At 34.7% G+C, this 18,386-nt stretch overlaps 5 non-coding genes across 5 annotated transcripts; all 5 read left to right on the top strand.

The window, feature by feature from the left end:
• Nucleotides 1-74, top strand: TRNAN-GUU (transfer RNA asparagine (anticodon GUU)). Its single transcript has one exon. It is a non-coding gene; the product is annotated as a tRNA-Asn (tRNA).
• A 1,095-nt stretch (nt 75-1,169) lies between these two features.
• On the top strand, nt 1,170-1,243 carry TRNAN-AUU (transfer RNA asparagine (anticodon AUU)). Its single transcript has one exon. It is a non-coding gene; the product is annotated as a tRNA-Asn (tRNA).
• A 2,273-nt stretch (nt 1,244-3,516) lies between these two features.
• TRNAN-AUU (transfer RNA asparagine (anticodon AUU)) lies at nt 3,517-3,590 on the top strand. Its single transcript has one exon. It is a non-coding gene; the product is annotated as a tRNA-Asn (tRNA).
• Nucleotides 3,591-10,513: 6,923 nt separating this feature from the next.
• Nucleotides 10,514-10,587, top strand: TRNAN-AUU (transfer RNA asparagine (anticodon AUU)). Its single transcript has one exon. It is a non-coding gene; the product is annotated as a tRNA-Asn (tRNA).
• Nucleotides 10,588-13,998: 3,411 nt separating this feature from the next.
• On the top strand, nt 13,999-14,072 carry TRNAN-AUU (transfer RNA asparagine (anticodon AUU)). Its single transcript has one exon. It is a non-coding gene; the product is annotated as a tRNA-Asn (tRNA).
• The last annotated feature ends 4,314 nt before the right edge of the window (nt 14,073-18,386 follow it).

An 18,386-nucleotide genomic window follows, 5' to 3' on the forward strand; every position in this document is an offset into this window, starting at 1 on the left:
GTCTCTGTGGCGCAATCGGTTAGTGTGTTTGGCTGTTAACCAAAAGGTTGGTGGTTCAATCCCACCCAGGGACATAATTGACCTTGTTATCAGATTTTGGTGATATTTAAGTAGACAAGTCAAAATTTCAAACCCCCTCTTATGGTGTAGGGTACCTGGCCTTCTCTGATGTAATTAGATTTGATTCAGTGATTTTATAAAAAAAACAGCTAGGAAGCACAATTTAGCAGTGGGTTGCAGAGAAAAAAAAATATGCTGGCAGGAAAATCCAATTGAGTGATTAAACAGCTCTTCATTTTCTGGCTTTATTTTTATGCTAACAAATTTGTTCTCTGAAAAGTGTCCACAAAGCCAAGTCTCTGATTAACACCTTTGTAAGGATGGTTTTTCACGTATTACTAAATTAAACTTGCTTCATTGGAAAGGCAGCAAGATGCATCCTCATTTCAATGTCTACTGAAATAATACAGGTTGACACCAGGAAACATTAACGCCACTGCATCCTTGCTGCTTTCTCATGTGGAAGTCTGTTTAATGTGAAAACAAGGTGATATCTAATTAGCACACAGGTAAGGAATTAAGAAAATCTTTATTTAAGGGTGAAGATGTTTCTCACAAAATCGTTGCCACAATGCATCATTGAAATTCAAGCTGGAAAGATGATTTTAATATATCACTTGTACATTTTGTATTGCTCTTCTGGTGACAATGTAGTTTGTTTTTGTCAAGTACCATTTTAATAATAGGGTAAAGAAAATTAAGTGGATTTTTGAAAGAAAACAATACTGTCAATATACTATTAAAACAAATGAAAATGGTAAAAGTTATTGTACTTTAAGTAAAAATAAAAGAGCAAAAATATCAATCCCAGTTTTGGATTACTTTAATTAACAAAAAAAAAAATGCATATAGCAGAGGATAGTTTTAATCTGCCTACCTCTGGGTTATGGGCCCAGCATGCTTCCATTGCAGTACTCTGCTGCACATGTAAGTGCAAGAGATCCTGAAGCACTCACTCATCATGGGAAAGTACCAATGTGTTTCTTCGTTGGTTGATGGAAGAAACATCTTACAAAAACTCTCCAGATTATTGACTTTTTAAAGTTTTTCTAGGAAACGTTCTAGATGAATGCTTATTAGCCTTTGTCAGTATGTACGTTTTGCAAAGTGTCTCTGTGGCGCAATCGGTTAGTGTGTTTGGCTATTAACCAAAAGGTTGGTGGTTCAATCCCACCCAGGGACATAATTGACCTTGTTATCAGATTTTGGTGATATTTAAGTAGACAAGTCAAAATTTCAAACCCCCTCTTATGGTGTAGGGTACCTGGCCTTCTCTGATGTAATCAGAGTTAGATTTGATTCAGTGATTTTATAAAAAAAACAGCTAGGAAGCACAATTTAGCAGTGGGTTGCAGAGAAAAAAAAAATATGCTGGCAGGAAAATCCAATTGAGTGATTAAACAGCTCTTCATTTTCTGGCTTTATTTTTATGCTAACAAATTTGTTCTCTGAAAAGTGTCCACAAAGCCAAGTCTATGATTAACACCTTTGTAAGGATGGTTTTTCACCTATTACTAAATTAAACTTGCTTCATTGGAAAGGCAGCAAGATGCATCCTCTTTTCAATGTCTACTGAAATAATACAGGTTGACACCAGGAAACATTAACGCCACTGCATCCTTGCTGCTTTCTCATGTGGAAGTCTGTTTAATGTGAAAACAAGGTGATATCTAATTAGCACACAGGTAAGGAATTAAGAAAATCTTTATTTAAGGGTGAAGATGTTTCTCACAAAATCGTTGCCCCAATGCATCATTGAAATTCAAGCTGGAAAGATGATTTTAATATATCACTTGTTCATTTTGTATTGCTCTTCTGGTGACAATGTAGTTTGTTTTTGTCAATTACCATTTTAATAATAGGGTAAAGAAAATTAAGTGGATTTTTGAAAGAAAACAATACTGTCAATATACTATTAAAACAAATGAAAATGGTAAAAGTTATTGTACTTTAAGTAAAAATAAAAGAGCAAAAATATCAATCCCAGTTTTGGATTACTTTAATTAACAAAAAAAAAATGCATATAGCAGAGGATAGTTTTAATCTGCCTACCTCTGGGTTATGGGCCCAGCATGCTTCCATTGCAGTACTCTGCTGCACATGTAAGTGCAAGAGATCCTGAAGCACTCACTCATCATGGGAAAGTACCAATGTGTTTCTTCGTTGGTTGATGGAAGAAACATCTTACAAAAACTCTCCAGATTATTGACTTTTTAAAGTTTTTCTAGGAAACGTTCTAGATGAATGCTTATTAGCCTTTGTCAGTATGTACGTTTTGCAAAGTGGCTCTGTGGCGCAATCGGTTAGTGTGTTTGGCTATTAACCAAAAGGTTGGTGGTTCAATCCCACCCAGGGACATAATTGACCTTGTTATCAGATTTTGGTGATATTTAAGTAGACAAGTCAAAATTTCAAACCCCCTCTTATGGTGTAGGGTACCTGGCCTTCTCTGATGTAATCAGAGTTAGATTTGATTCAGTGATTTTATAAAAAAACAGCTAGGAAGCACAATTTAGCAGTGGGTTGCAGAGAAAAAAAAATATGCTGGCAGGAAAATCCAATCGAGTGATTAAACAGCTCTTCATTTTCTGGCTTTATTTTTATGCTAACAAATTTGTTCTCTGAAAAGTGTCCACAAAGCCAAGTCTCTGATTAACACCTTTGTAAGGATGGTTTTTCACCTATTACTAAATTAAACTTGCTTCATTGGAAAGGCAGCAAGATGCATCCTCATTTCAATGTCTACTGAAATAATACAGGTTGACACCAGGAAACATTAACGCCACTGCATCCTTGCTGCTTTCTCATGTGGAAGTCTGTTTAATGTGAAAACAAGGTGATATCTAATTAGCACACAGGTAAGGAATTAAGAAAATCTTTATTTAAGGGTGAAGATGTTTCTCACAAAATCGTTGCCCCAATGCATCATTGAAATTCAAGCTGGAAAGATGATTTTAATATATCACTTGTACATTTTGTATTGCTCTTCTGGTGACAATGTAGTTTGTTTTTGTCAATTACCATTTTAATAATAGGGTAAAGAAAATTAAGTGGATTTTTGAAAGAAAACAATACTGTCAATATACTATTAAAACAAATGAAAATGGTAAAAGTTATTGTACTTTAAGTAAAAATAAAAGAGCAAAAATATCAATCCCAGTTTTGGATTACTTTAATTAACAAAAAAAAATGCATATAGCAGAGGATAGTTTTAATCTGCCTACCTCTGGGTTATGGGCCCAGCATGCTTCCATTGCAGTACTCTGCTGCACATGTAAGTGCAAGAGATCCTGAAGCACTCACTCATCATGGGAAAGTACCAATGTGTTTCTTCGTTGGTTGATGGAAGAAACATCTTACAAAAACTCTCCAGATTATTGACTTTTTAAAGTTTTTCTAGGAAACGTTCTAGATGAATGCTTATTAGCCTTTGTCAGTATGTACATTTTGCATAGTGTCTCTGTGGCGCAATCGGTTAGTGTGTTTGGCTATTAACCAAAAGGTTGGTGGTTCAATCCCACCCAGGGACATAATTGACCTTGTTATCAGATTTTGGTGATATTTAAGTAGACAAGTCAAAATTTCAAACCCCCTCTTATGGTGTAGGGTACCTGGCCTTCTCTGATGTAATCAGAGTTAGATTTGATTCAGTGATTTTATAAAAAAACAGCTAGGAAGCACAATTTAGCAGTGGGTTGCAGAGGAAAAAAAAATATGCTGGCAGGAAAATCCAATTGAGTGATTAAACAGCTCTTCATTTTCTGGCTTTATTTTTATGCTAACAAATTTGTTCTCTGAAAAGTGTCCACAAAGCCAAGTCTCTGATTAACACCTTTGTAAGGATGGTTTTTCACCTATTACTAAATTAAACTTGCTTCATTGGAAAGGCAGCAAGATGCATCCTCATTTCAATGTCTACTGAAATAATACAGGTTGATACCAGGAAACATTAACGCCACTGCATCCTTGCTGCTTTCTCATGTGGAAGTCTGTTTAATGTGAAAACAAGGTGATATCTAATTAGCACACAGGTAAGGAATTAAGAAAATCTTTATTTAAGGGTGAAGATGTTTCTCACAAAATCGTTGCCCCAATGCATCATTGAAATTCAAGCTGGAAAGATGATTTTAATATATCACTAGTACATTTTGTATTGCTCTTCTGGTGACAATGTAGTTTGTTTATGTCAATTACCATTTTAATAATAGGGTAAAGAAAATTAAGTGGATTTTTGAAAGAAAACAATATTGTCAATATACTAATAAAACAAATTAAAATGGTAAAAGTTATTGTACTTTAAGTAAAAATAAAAGAGCAAAAATATCAATCCCAGTTTTGGATTACTTTAATTAACAAAAAAAATGCATATAGCAGAGGATAGTTTCAATCTGCCTACCTCTGGGTTATGGGCCCAGCATGCTTCCATTGCAGTACTCTGCTGCACATGTAAGTGCAAGAGATCCTGAAGCACTCACTCATCATGGGAAATTACCAATGTGTTTCTTCGTTGGTTGATGGAAGAAACATCTTACAAAAACTCTCCAGATTATTGACTTTTTAAAGTTTTTCTAGGAAACATTTTAGATGAATGCTTATTAGCCTTTGTCAATATGTACTTTCGCAGTGTCTCTGTGGCGCAATCAGTTAGTGTGTACGACTATTAACCAAAAGGTTGGTGGTTCAATCCCACCCAGGGACGTAATTGACCTTGTTATCAGATTTTGGTGATCTTTAAGTAGACAAGTCAAAATTTCAAACCCCTGTTATGGTGTAGGGTACCTGGCCTTCTCTGATGTAATAAGAGTTAGATTTGATTCAGTGATTTTATAAAAACAGCTAGGAAGCACAATTTAGCAGTGGGTTGCAAAGAAAAAGAAATATGCTGGCAAAAAAATCCTATTGAGTGATTAAACAGCTCTTCATTTTCTGGCTTTATTTTTATGCTAACAAATTTGTTCTCTGAAAAGTGTCCACAAAGCCAAGTCTCTGATTAACACCTTTGTAGGGATGGTTTTTCACCTATTACTAAATTAAACTTGCTTCATTGGAAAGGCAGCAAGATGCATCCTCATTTCAATGTCTACTGAAATAATACAGGTTGACACCAGGAAACATTAACGCCACTGCATCCTTGCTGCTTTCTCATGTGGAAGTCTGTTTAATGTGAAAACAAGGTGATATCTAATTAGCACACAGGTAAGGAATTAAGAAAATCTTTATTTAAGGGTGAAGATGTTTCTCACAAAATCGTTGCCCCAATGCATCATTGAAATTCAAGCTGGAAAGATGATTTTAATATATCACTTGTACATTTTGTATTGCTCTTCTGGTGACAATGTAGTTTGTTTTTGTCAAGTACCATTTTAATAATAGGGTAAAGAAAATTAAGTGGATTTTTGAAAGAAAACAATACTGTCAATATACTATTAAAACAAATGAAAATGGTAAAAGTTATTGTACTTTAAGTAAAAATAAAAGAGCAAAAATATCAATCCCAGTTTTGGATTACTTTAATTAACAAAAAAAAATGCATATAGCAGAGGATAGTTTTAATCTGCCTACCTCTGGGTTATGGGCCCAGCATGCTTCCATTGCAGTACTCTGCTGCACATGTAAGTGCAAGAGATCCTGAAGCACTCACTCATCATGGGAAAGTACCAATGTGTTTCTTCGTTGGTTGATGGAAGAAACATCTTACAAAAACTCTCCAGATTATTGACTTTTTAAAGTTTTTCTAGGAAACGTTCTAGATGAATGCTTATTAGCCTTTGTCAGTATGTACGTTTTGCAAAGTGTCTCTGTGGCGCAATCGGTTAGTGTGTTTGGGTATTAACCAAAAGGTTGGTGGTTCAATCCCACCCAGGGACATAATTGACCTTGTTATCAGATTTTGGTGATATTTAAGTAGACAAGTCAAAATTTCAAACCCCCTCTTATGGTGTAGGGTACCTGGCCTTCTCTGATGTAATCAGAGTTAGATTTGATTCAGTGATTTTATAAAAAAAACAGCTAGGAAGCACAATTTAGCAGTGGGTTGCAGAGAAAAAAAAATATGCTGGCAGGAAAATCCAATTGAGTGATTAAACAGCTCTTCATTTTCTGGCTTTATTTTTATGCTAACAAATTTGTTCTCTGAAAAGTGTCCACAAAGCCAAGTCTCTGATTAACACCTTTGTAAGGATGGTTTTTCACCTATTACTAAATTAAACTTGCTTCATTGGAAAGGCAGCAAGATGCATCCTCATTTCAATGTCTACTGAAATAATACAGGTTGACACCAGGAAACATTAACGCCACTGCATCCTTGCTGCTTTCTCATGTGGAAGTCTGTTTAATGTGAAAACAAGGTGATATCTAATTAGCACACAGGTAAGGAATTAAGAAAATCTTTATTTAAGGGTGAAGATGTTTCTCACAAAATCGTTGCCCCAATGCATCATTGAAATTCAAGCTGGAAAGATGATTTTAATATATCACTTGTACATTTTGTATTGCTCTTCTGGTGACAATGTAGTTTGTTTTTGTCAATTACCATTTTAATAATAGGGTAAAGAAAATTAAGTGGATTTTTGAAAGAAAACAATACTGTCAATATACTATTAAAACAAATTAAAATGGTAAAAGTTATTGTACTTTAAGTAAAAATAAAAGAGCAAAAATATCAATCCCAGTTTTGGATTACTTTAATTAACAAAAAAAATGCATATAGCAGAGGATAGTTTCAATCTGCCTACCTCTGGGTTATGGGCCCAGCATGCTTCCATTGCAGTACTCTGCTGCACATTTAAGTGCAAGAGATCCTGAAGCACTCACTCATCATGGGAAAGTACCAATGTGTTTCTTCGTTGGTTGATGGAAGAAACATCTTACAAAAACTCTCCAGATTATTGACTTTTTAAAGTTTTTCTAGGAAACATTTCAGATGAATGCTTATTAGCCTTTGTCAGTATGTTCTTTCGCAGTGTCTCTGTGGTGCAATCAGTTAGTGTGTACGACTATTAACCAAAAGGTTGGTGGTTCAATCCCACCCAGGGACGTAATTGACCTTGTTATCAGATTTTGGTGATATTTAAGTAGACAAGTCAAAATTTCAAACCCCCTCTTATGGTGTAGGGTACCTGGCCTTCTCTGATGTATTCAGAGTTAGATTTGATTCAGTGATTTTATAAAAAACAGCTAGGAAGCACAATTTAGCAGTGGGTTGCAGAGAAAAAAAATATGCTGGCAGGAAAATCCAGTTGAGTGATTAAACAGCTCTTCATTTTCTGGCTTTATTTTTATGCTAACAAATTTGTTCTCTGAAAAGTGTCCACAAAGCCAAGTCTCTGATTAACACCTTTGTAAGGATGGTTTTTCACCTATTACTAAATTAAACTTGCTTCATTGGAAAGGCAGCAAGATGCATCCTCATTTCAATGCCTACTGAAATAATACAGGTTGACACCAGGAAACATTAACACCACTGCATCCTTGCTGCTTTCTCATGTGAAAGTCTGTTTAATGTGAAAACAAGGTGATATCTAATTAGCACACAGGTAAGGAATTAAGAAAATCTTTATTTAAGGGTGAAGATGTTTCTCACAAAATCGTTGCCCCAATGCATCATTGAAATTCAAGCTGGAAAGATGATTTTAATATATCACTTGTACATTTTGTATTGCTCTTCTGGTGACCATGTAGTTTGTTTTTGTCAATTACCATTTTAATAATAGGGTAAAGAAAATTAAGTGGATTTTTGAAAGAAAACAATACTGTCAATATACTATTAAAACAAATTAAAATGGTAAAAGTTATTGTACTTTAAGTAAAAATAAAAGAGCAAAAATATCAATCCCAGTTTTGGATTACTTTAATTAACAAAAAAAAATGCATATAGCAGAGGATAGTTTTAATCTGCCTACCTCTGGGTTTTGGGCCCAGCATGCTTCCATTGCAGTACTCTGCTGCACATGTAAGTGCAAGAGATCCTGAAGCACTCACTCATCATGGGAAAGTACCAATGTGTTTCTTCGTTGGTTGATGGAAGAAACATCTTACAAAAACTCTCCAGATTATTGACTTTTTAAAGTTTTTATAGGAAACGTTCTAGATGAATGCTTATTAGCCTTTGTCAGTATGTACTTTTTGCAAAGTGTCTCTGTGGCGCAATCGGTTAGTGTGTTCGGCTATTAACCAAAAGGTTTGTGGTTCAATCCCACCCAGGGACGTAATTGACCTTGTTATCAGATTTTGGTGATATTTAAGTAGACAAGTCAAAATTTCAAACCCCCTCTTATGGTGTAGGGTACCTGGCCTTCTCTGATGTATTCAGAGTTAGATTTGATTCAGTGATTTTATAAAAAACAGCTAGGAAGCACAATTTAGCAGTGGGTTGCAGAGAAAAAAAATATGCTGGCAGGAAAATCCAATTGAGTGATTAAACAGCTCTTCATTTTCTGGCTTTATTTTTATGCTAACAAATTTGTTCTCTGAAAAGTGTCCACAAAGCCAAGTCTCTGATTAACACCTTTGTAAGGATGGTTTTTCACCTATTACTAAATTAAACTTGCTTCATTGGAAAGGCAGCAAGATGCATCCTCATTTCAATGTCTACTGAAATAATACAGGTTGACACCAGGAAACATTAACGCCACTGCATCCTTGCTGCTTTCTCATGTGGAAGTCTGTTTAATGTGAAAACAAGGTGATATCTAATTAGCACACAGGTAAGGAATTAAGAAAATCTTTATTTAAGGGTGAAGATGTTTCTCACAAAATCGTTGAAATTCAAGCTGGAAAGATGATTTTAATATATCACTTGTACATTTTGTATTGCTCTTCTGGTGACAATGTAGTTTGTTTTTGTCAATTACCATTTTAATAATAGGGTAAAGAAAATTAAGTGGATTTTTGAAAGAAAACAATACTGTCAATATACTATTAAAACAAATTAAAATGGTAAAAGTTATTGTACTTTAAGTAAAAATAAAAGAGCAAAAATATCAATCCCAGTTTTGGATTACTTTAATTAACAAAAAAAATGCATATAGCAGAGGATAGTTTCAATCTGCCTACCTCTGGGTTATGGGCCCAGCATGCTTCCATTGCAGTACTCTGCTGCACATTTAAGTGCAAGAGATCCTGAAGCACTCACTCATCATGGGAAAGTACCAATGTGTTTCTTCGTTGGTTGATGGAAGAAACATCTTACAAAAACTCTCCAGATTATTGACTTTTTAAAGTTTTTCTAGGAAACATTTTAGATGAATGCTTATTAGCCTTTGTCAGTATGTTCTTTCGCAGTGTCTCTGTGGTGCAATCAGTTAGTGTGTACGACTATTAACCAAAAGGTTGGTGGTTCAATCCCACCCAGGGACGTAATTGACCTTGTTATCAGATTTTGGTGATCTTTAAGTAGACAAGTCAAAATTTCAAACCCCTGTTATGGTGTAGGGTACCTAGCCTTCTCTGATGTAATAAGAGTTAGATTTGATTCAGTGATTTTATAAAAACAGCTAGGAAGCACAATTTAGCAGTGGGTTGCAGAGAAAAAGAAATATGCTGGCAAAAAAATCCAATTGAGTGATTAAACAGCTCTTCATTTTCTGGCTTTATATTTATGCTAACAAATTTGTTCTCTGAAAAGTGTCCACAAAGCCAAGTCTCTGATTAACACCTTTGTAGGGATGGTTTTTCACCTATTACTAAATTAAACTTGCTTCATTGGAAAGGCAGCAAGATGCATCCTCATTTCAATGTCTACTGAAATAATACAGGTTGACACCAGGAAACATTAACGCCACTGCATCCTTGCTGCTTTCTCATGTGGAAGTCTGTTTAATGTGAAAACAAGGTGATATCTAATTAGCACACAGGTAAGGAATTAAGAAAATCTTTATTTAAGGGTGAAGATGTTTCTCACAAAATCGTTGCCCCAATGCATCATTGAAATTCAAGCTGGAAAGATGATTTTAATATATCACTTGTACATTTTGTATTGCTCTTCTAGCGACAATGTAGTTTGTTTTTGTCAAGTACCATTTTAATAATAGGGTAAAGAAAATTAAGTGGATTTTTGAAAGAAAACAATACTGTCAATATACTATTAAAACAAATGAAAATGGTAAAAGTTATTGTACTTTAAGTAAAAATAAAAGAGCAAAAATATCAATCCCAGTTTTGGATTACTTTAATTAACAAAAAAAAAATGCATATAGCAGAGGATAGTTTTAATCTGCCTACCTCTGGGTTATGGGCCCAGCATGCTTCCATTGCAGTACTCTGCTGCACATGTAAGTGCAAGAGATCCTGAAGCACTCACTCATCATGGGAAAGTACCAATGTGTTTCTTCGTTGGTTGATGGAAGAAACATCTTACAAAAACTCTCCAGATTATTGACTTTTTAAAGTTTTTCTAGGAAACGTTCTAGATGAATGCTTATTAGCCTTTGTCAGTATGTACGTTTTGCAAAGTGTCTCTGTGGCGCAATCGGTTAGTGTGTTTGGCTATTAACCAAAAGGTTGGTGGTTCAATCCCACCCAGGGACATAATTGACCTTGTTATCAGATTTTGGTGATATTTAAGTAGACAAGTCAAAATTTCAAACCCCCTCTTATGGTGTAGGGTACCTGGCCTTCTCTGATGTAATCAGAGTTAGATTTGATTCAGTGATTTTATAAAAAAACAGCTAGGAAGCACAATTTAGCAGTGGGTTGCAGAGAAAAAAAAATATGCTGGCAGGAAAATCCAATTGAGTGATTAAACAGTTCTTCATTTTCTGGCTTTATTTTTATGCTAACAAATTTGTTCTCTGAAAAGTGTCCACAAAGCCAAGTCTCTGATTAACACCTTTGTAAGGATGGTTTTTCACCTATTACTAAATTAAACTTGATTCATTGGAAAGGCAGCAAGATGCATCCTCATTTCAATGTCAACTGAAATAATACAGGTTGACACCAGGAAACATTAACGCCACTGCATCCTTGCTGCTTTCTCATGTGGAAGTCTGTTTAATGTGAAAACAAGGTGATATCTAATTAGCACACAGGTAAGGAATTAAGAAAATCTTTATTTAAGGGTGAAGATGTTTCTCACAAAATCGTTGCCCCAATGCATCATTGAAATTCAAGCTGGAAAGATGATTTTAATATATCACTTGTACATTTTGTATTGCTCTTCTGGTGACAATGTAGTTTGTTTTTGTCAATTACCATTTTAATAATAGGGTAAAGAAAATTAAGTGGATTTTTGAAAGAAAACAATACTGTCAATATACTATTAAAACAAATTAAAATGGTAAAAGTTATTGTACTTTAAGTAAAAATAAAAGAGCAAAAATATCAATCCCAGTTTTGGATTACTTTAATTAACAAAAAAAAAATGCATATAGCAGAGGATAGTTTTAATCTGCCTACCTCTGGGTTATGGGCCCAGCATGCTTCCATTGCAGTACTCTGCTGCACATGTAAATGCAAGAGATCCTGAAGCACTCACTCATCATGGGAAAGTACCAATGTGTTTCTTTGTTGGTTGATGGAAGAAACATCTTACAAAAACTCTCCAGATTATTGACTTTTTAAAGTTTTTATAGGAAAAGTTCTAGATGAATGCTTATTAGCCTTTGTCAGTATGTACTTTTTGCAAAGTGTCTCTGTGGCGCAATCGGTTAGTGTGTTCGGCTATTAACCAAAAGGTTGGTAGTTCAATCCCACCCAGGGACGTAATTGACCTTGTGATCAGATTTTGGTGATATTTAAGTAGACAAGTCAAAATTTCAAACCCCCTCTTATGGTGTAGGGTACCTGGCCTTCTCTGATGTATTCAGAGTTAGATTTGATTCAGTGATTTTATAAAAAACAGCTAGGAAGCACAATTTAGCAGTGGGTTGCAGAGAAAAAAAATATGCTGGCAGGAAAATCCAATTGAGTGATTAAACAGCTCTTCATTTTCTGGCTTTATTTTTATGCTAACAAATTTGTTCTCTGAAAAGTGTCCACAAAGCCAAGTCTCTGATTAACACCTTTGTAAGGATGGTTTTTCACCTATTACTAAATTAAACTTGCTTCATTGGAAAGGCAGCAAGATGCATCCTCATTTCAATGTCTACTGAAATAATACAGGTTGACACCAGGAAACATTAACGCCACTGCATCCTTGCTGCTTTCTCATGTGGAAGTCTGTTTAATGTGAAAACATGGTGATATCTAATTAGCACACAGGTAAGAAATTAAGAAAATCTTTATTTAAGGGTGAAGATGTTTCTCACAAAATCGTTGGAATTCAAGCTGGAAAGATGATTTTAATATATCACTTGTACATTTTGTATTGCTCTTCTGGTGACAATGTAGTTTGTTTTTGTCAATTACCATTTTAATAATAGGGTAAAGAAAATTAAGTGGATTTTTGAAAGAAAACAATACTGTCAATATACTATTAAAACAAATTAAAATGGTAAAAGTTATTGTACTTTAAGTAAAAATAAAAGAGCAAAAATATCAATCCCAGTTTTGGATTACTTTAATTAACAAAAAAAAATGCATATAGCAGAGGATAGTTTCAATCTGCCTACCTCTGGGTTATGGGCCCAGCATGCTTCCATTGCAGTACTCTGCTGCACATGTAAGTGCAAGAGATCCTGAAGCACTCACTCATCATGGGAAAGTACCAATGTGTTTCTTCTTTGGTTGATGGAAGAAACATCTTACAAAAACTCTCCAGATTATTGACTTTTTAACGTTTTTCTAGGAAACGTTCTAGATGAATGCTTATTAGCCTTTGTCAGTATGTACTTTTTGCAAAGTGTCTCTGTGGCGCAATCGGTTAGTGTGTTCGGCTATTAACCAAAAGGTTGGTGGTTAAATCCCACCCAGGGACGTAATTGACCTTGTTATCAGATTTTGGTGATATTTAAGAAGACAAGTCAAAATTTCAAACCCCCTCTTATGGTGTAGGGTACCTGGCCTTCTCTGATGTAATCAGAGTTAGATTTGATTCAGTGATTTTATAAAAAACAGCTAGGAAGCACAATTTAGCAGTGGGTTGCAGAGAAAAAAAAATATGCTGGCAGGAAAATCCAATTGAGTGATTAAACAGCTCTTCATTTTCTGGCTTTCTTTTTATGCTAACAAATTTGTTCTCTGAAAAGTGTCCACAAAGCCAAGTCTCTGATTAACACCTTTGTAAGGATGGTTTTTCACCTATTACTAAATTAAACTTGCTTCATTGGAAAGGCAGCAAGATGCATCCTCATTTCAATGTCTACTGAAATAATACAGGTTGACACCAGGAAACATTAACGCCACTGCATCCTTGCTGCTTTCTCATGTGGAAGTCTGTTTAATGTGAAAACAAGGTGATATCTAATTAGCACACAGGTAAGGAATTAAGAAAATCTTTATTTAAGGGTGAAGATGTTTCTCACAAAATCGTTGAAATTCAAGCTGGAAAGATGATTTTAATATATCACTTGTACATTTTGTATTGCTCTTCTGGTGACAATGTAGTTTGTTTTTGTCAAGTACCATTTTAATAATAGGGTAAAGAAAATTAAGTGGATTTTTGAAAGAAAACAATACTGTCAATATACTATTAAAACAAATTAAAATGGTAAAAGTTAGTGTACTTTAAGTAAAAATAAAAGAGCAAAAATATCAATCCCTGTTTTGGATTACTTTAATTAACTTAAAAAATAAATGCATATAGCAGAGGATAGTTTCAATCTGCCTACCTCTGGGTTATGGGCCCAGCATGCTTCCATTGCAGTACTCTGCTGCACATGTAAGTGCAAGAGATCCTGAAGCACTCACTCATCATGGGAAAGTACCAATGTGTTTCTTCGTTGGTTGATGGAAGAAACATCTTACAAAAACTCTCCAGATTATTGACTTTTTAACGTTTTTCTAGGAAACGTTCTAGATGAATGCTTATTAGCCTTTGTCAGTATGTACATTTTGCAAAGTGTCTCTGTGGCGCAATCGGTTAGTGTGTTTGGCTATTAACCAAAAGGTTGGTGGTTCAATCCCACCCAGGGACATAATTGACCTTGTTATCAGATTTTGGTGATATTTAAGTAGACAAGTCAAAATTTCAAACCCCCTCTTATCGTGTAGGGTACCTGGCCTTCTCTGATGTAATCAGAGTTAGATTTGATTCAGTGATTTTATAAAAAAAACAGCTAGGAAGTACAATTTAGCAGTGGGTTGCAGAGAAAAAAAAATACGCTGGCAGGAAAATCCAATTGAGTGATTAAACAGCTCTTCATTTTCTGGCTTTATTTTTATGCTAACAAATTTGTTCTCTGAAAAGTGTCCACAAAGCCAAGTCTCTGATTAACACCTTTGTAAGGATGGTTTTTCACCTATTACTAAATTAAACTTGCTTCATTGGAAAGGCAGCAAGATGCATCCTCATTTCAATGTCTACTGAAATAATACAGGTTGACACCAGGAAACATTAACGCCACTGCATCCTTGCTGCTTTCTCATGTGGAAGTCTGTTTAATGTGAAAACAAGGTGATATCTAATTAGCACACAGGTAAGGAATTAAGAAAATCTTTATTTAAGGGTGAAGATGTTTCTCACAAAATCGTTGCCCCAATGCATCATTGAAATTCAAGCTGGAAAGATGATTTTAATATATCACTTGTACATTTTGTATTGCTCTTCTGGTGACCATGTAGTTTGTTTTTGTCAATTACCATTTTAATAATAGGGTAAAGAAAATTAAGTGGATTTTTGAAAGAAAACAATACTGTCAATATACTATTAAAACAAATTAAAATGGTAAAAGTTATTGTACTTTAAGTAAAAATAAAAGAGCAAAAATATCAATCCCAGTTTTGGATTACTTTAATTAACAAAAAAAATGCATATAGCAGAGGATAGTTTTAATCTGCCTACCTCTGGGTTATGGGCCCAGCATGCTTCCATTGCAGTACTCTGCTGCACATGTAAGTGCAAGAGATCCTGAAGCACTCACTCATCATGGGAAAGTACCAATGTGTTTCTTCGTTGGTTGATGGAAGAAACATCTTACAAAAACTCTCAAGATTATTGACTTTTTAACGTTTTTCTAGGAAACGTTCTAGATGAATGCTTATTAGCCTTTGTCAGTATGTACTTTTTGCAAAGTGTCTCTGTGGCGCAATCGGTTAGTGTGTTCGGCTATTAACCAAAAGGTTGGTGGTTAAATCCCACCCAGGGACGTAATTGACCTTGTTATCAGATTTTGGTGATATTTAAGAAGACAAGTCAAAATTTCAAACCCCATCTTATGGTGTAGGGTACCTGGCCTTCTCTGATGTAATCAGAGTTAGATTTGATTCAGTGATTTTATAAAAAACAGCTAGGAAGCACAATTTAGCAGTGGGTTGCAGAGAAAAAAAAATATGCTGGCAGGAAAATCCAATTGAGTGATTAAACAGCTCTTCATTTTCTGGCTTTCTTTTTATGCTAACAAATTTGTTCTCTGAAAAGTGTCCACAAAGCCAAGTCTCTGATTAACACCTTTGTAAGGATGGTTTTTCACCTATTACTAAATTAAACTTGCTTCATTTGAAAGGCAGCAAGATGCATCCTCATTTCAATGTCTACTGAAATAATACAGGTTGACACCAGGAAACATTAACGCCACTGCATCCTTGCTGCTTTCTCATGTGGAAGTCTGTTTAATGTGAAAACAAGGTGATATCTAATTAGCACACAGGTAAGGAATTAAGAAAATCTTTATTTAAGGGTGAAGATGTTTCTCACAAAATCGTTGGAATTCAAGCTGGAAAGATGATTTTAATATATCACTTGTACATTTTGTATTGCTCTTCTGGTGACAATGTAGTTTGTTTTTGTCAATTACCATTTTAATAATAGGGTAAAGAAAATTAAGTGGATTTTTGAAAGAAAACAATACTGTCAATATACTATTAAAACAAATTAAAATGGTAAAAGTTATTGTACTTTAAGTAAAAATAAAAGAGCAAAAATATCAATCCCAGTTTTGGATTACTTTAATTAACAAAAAAAAATGCATATAGCAGAGGATAGTTTCAATCTGCTTACCTCTGGGTTATGGGCCCAGCATGCTTCCATTGCAGTACTCTGCTGCACATGTAAGTGCAAGAGATCCTGAAGCACTCACTCATCATGGGAAAGTACCAATGTGTTTCTTCGTTGGTTGATGGAAGAAACATCTTACAAAAACTCTCCAGATTATTGACTTTTTAACGTTTTTCTAGGAAACGTTCTAGATGAATGCTTATTAGCCTTTGTCAGTATGTACTTTTTGCAAAGTGTCTCTGTGGCGCATTCGGTTAGTGTGTTCGGCTATTAACCAAAAGGTTGGTGGTTAAATCCCACCCAGGGACGTAATTGACCTTGTTATCAGATTTTGGTGATATTTAAGAAGACAAGTCAAAATTTCAAACCCCCTCTTATGGTGTAGGGTACCTGGCCTTCTCTGATGTAATCAGAGTTAGATTTGATTCAGTGATTTTATAAAAAACAGCTAGGAAGCACAATTTAGCAGTGGGTAGCAGAGAAAAAAAAATATGCTGGCAGGAAAATCCAATTGAGTGATTAAACAGCTCTTCATTTTCTGGCTTTCTTTTTATGCTAACAAATTTGTTCTCTGAAAAGTGTCCACAAAGCCAAGTCTCTGATTAACACCTTTGTAAGGATGGTTTTTCACCTATTACTAAATTAAACTTGCTTCATTGGAAAGGCAGCAAGATGCATCCTCATTTCAATGTCTACTGAAATAATACAGGTTGACACCAGGAAACATTAACGCCACTGCATCCTTGCTGCTTTCTCATGTGGAAGTCTATTTAATGTGAAAACAAGGTGATATCTAATTAGCACACAGGTAAGGAATTAAGAAAATCTTTATTTAAGGGTGAAGATGTTTCTCACAAAATCGTTGAAATTCAAGCTGGAAAGATGATTTTAATATATCACTTGTACATTTTGTAATGCTCTTCTGGTGACAATGTAGTTTGTTTTTGTCAAGTACCATTTTAATAATAGGGTAAAGAAAATTAAGTGGATTTTTGAAAGAAAACAATACTGTCAATATACTATTAAAACAAATTAAAATGGTAAAAGTTAGTGTACTTTAAGTAAAAATAAAAGAGCAAAAATATCAATCCCAGTTTTGGATTACTTTAATTAACTTAAAAAAAAAATGCATATAGCAGAGGATAGTTTCAATCTGCCTACCTCTGGGTTATGGGCCCAGCATGCTTCCATTGCAGTACTCTGCTGCACATGTAAGTGCAAGAGATCCTGAAGCACTCACTCATCATGGGAAAGTACCAATGTGTTTCTTCGTTGGTTGATGGAAGAAACATCTTACAAAAACTCTCCAGATTATTGACTTTTTAACGTTTTTCTAGGAAACGTTCTAGATGAATGCTTATTAGCCTTTGTCAGTATGTACTTTTTGCAAAGTGTCTCTGTGGCGCAATCGGTTAGTGTGTTCGGCTATTAACCAAAAGGTTGGTGGTTAAATCCCACCCAGGGACGTAATTGACCTTGTTATCAGATTTTGGTGATATTTAAGAAGACAAGTCAAAATTTCAAACCCCCTCTTATGGTGTAGGGTACCTGGCCTTCTCTGATGTAATCAGAGTTAGATTTGATTCAGTGATTTTATAAAAAACAGCTAGGAAGCACAATTTAGCAGTGGGTTGCAGAGAAAAAAAAATATGCTGGCAGGAAAATCCAATTGAGTGATTAAACAGCTCTTCATTTTCTGGCTTTCTTTTTATGCTAACAAATTTGTTCTCTGAAAAGTGTCCACAAAGCCAAGTCTCTGATTAACACCTTTGTAAGGATGGTTTTTCACCTATTACTAAATTAAACTTGCTTCATTGGAAAGGCAGCAAGATGCATCCTCATTTCAATGTCTACTGAAATAATACAGGTTGACACCAGGAAACATTAACGCCACTGCATCCTTGCTGCTTTCTCATGTGGAAGTCTGTTTAATGTGAAAACAAGGTGATATCTAATTAGCACACAGGTAAGGAATTAAGAAAATCTTTATTTAAGGGTGAAGATGTTTCTCACAAAATCGTTGAAATTCAAGCTGGAAAGATGATTTTAATATATCACTTGTACATTTTGTATTGCTCTTCTGGTGACAATGTAGTTTGTTTTTGTCAAGTACCATTTTAATAATAGGGTAAAGAAAATTAAGTGGATTTTTGAAAGAAAACAATACTGTCAATATACTATTAAAACAAATTAAAATGGTAAAAGTTAGTGTACTTTAAGTAAAAATAAAAGAGCAAAAATATCAATCCCAGTTTTGGATTACTTTAATTAACTTAAAAAAAAATGCATATAGCAG

This window comes from Pseudophryne corroboree, chromosome 5, assembly GCF_028390025.1.
Source record: "Pseudophryne corroboree isolate aPseCor3 chromosome 5, aPseCor3.hap2, whole genome shotgun sequence".
NCBI classification, from domain to species: Eukaryota; Metazoa; Chordata; class Amphibia; order Anura; family Myobatrachidae; genus Pseudophryne; species Pseudophryne corroboree.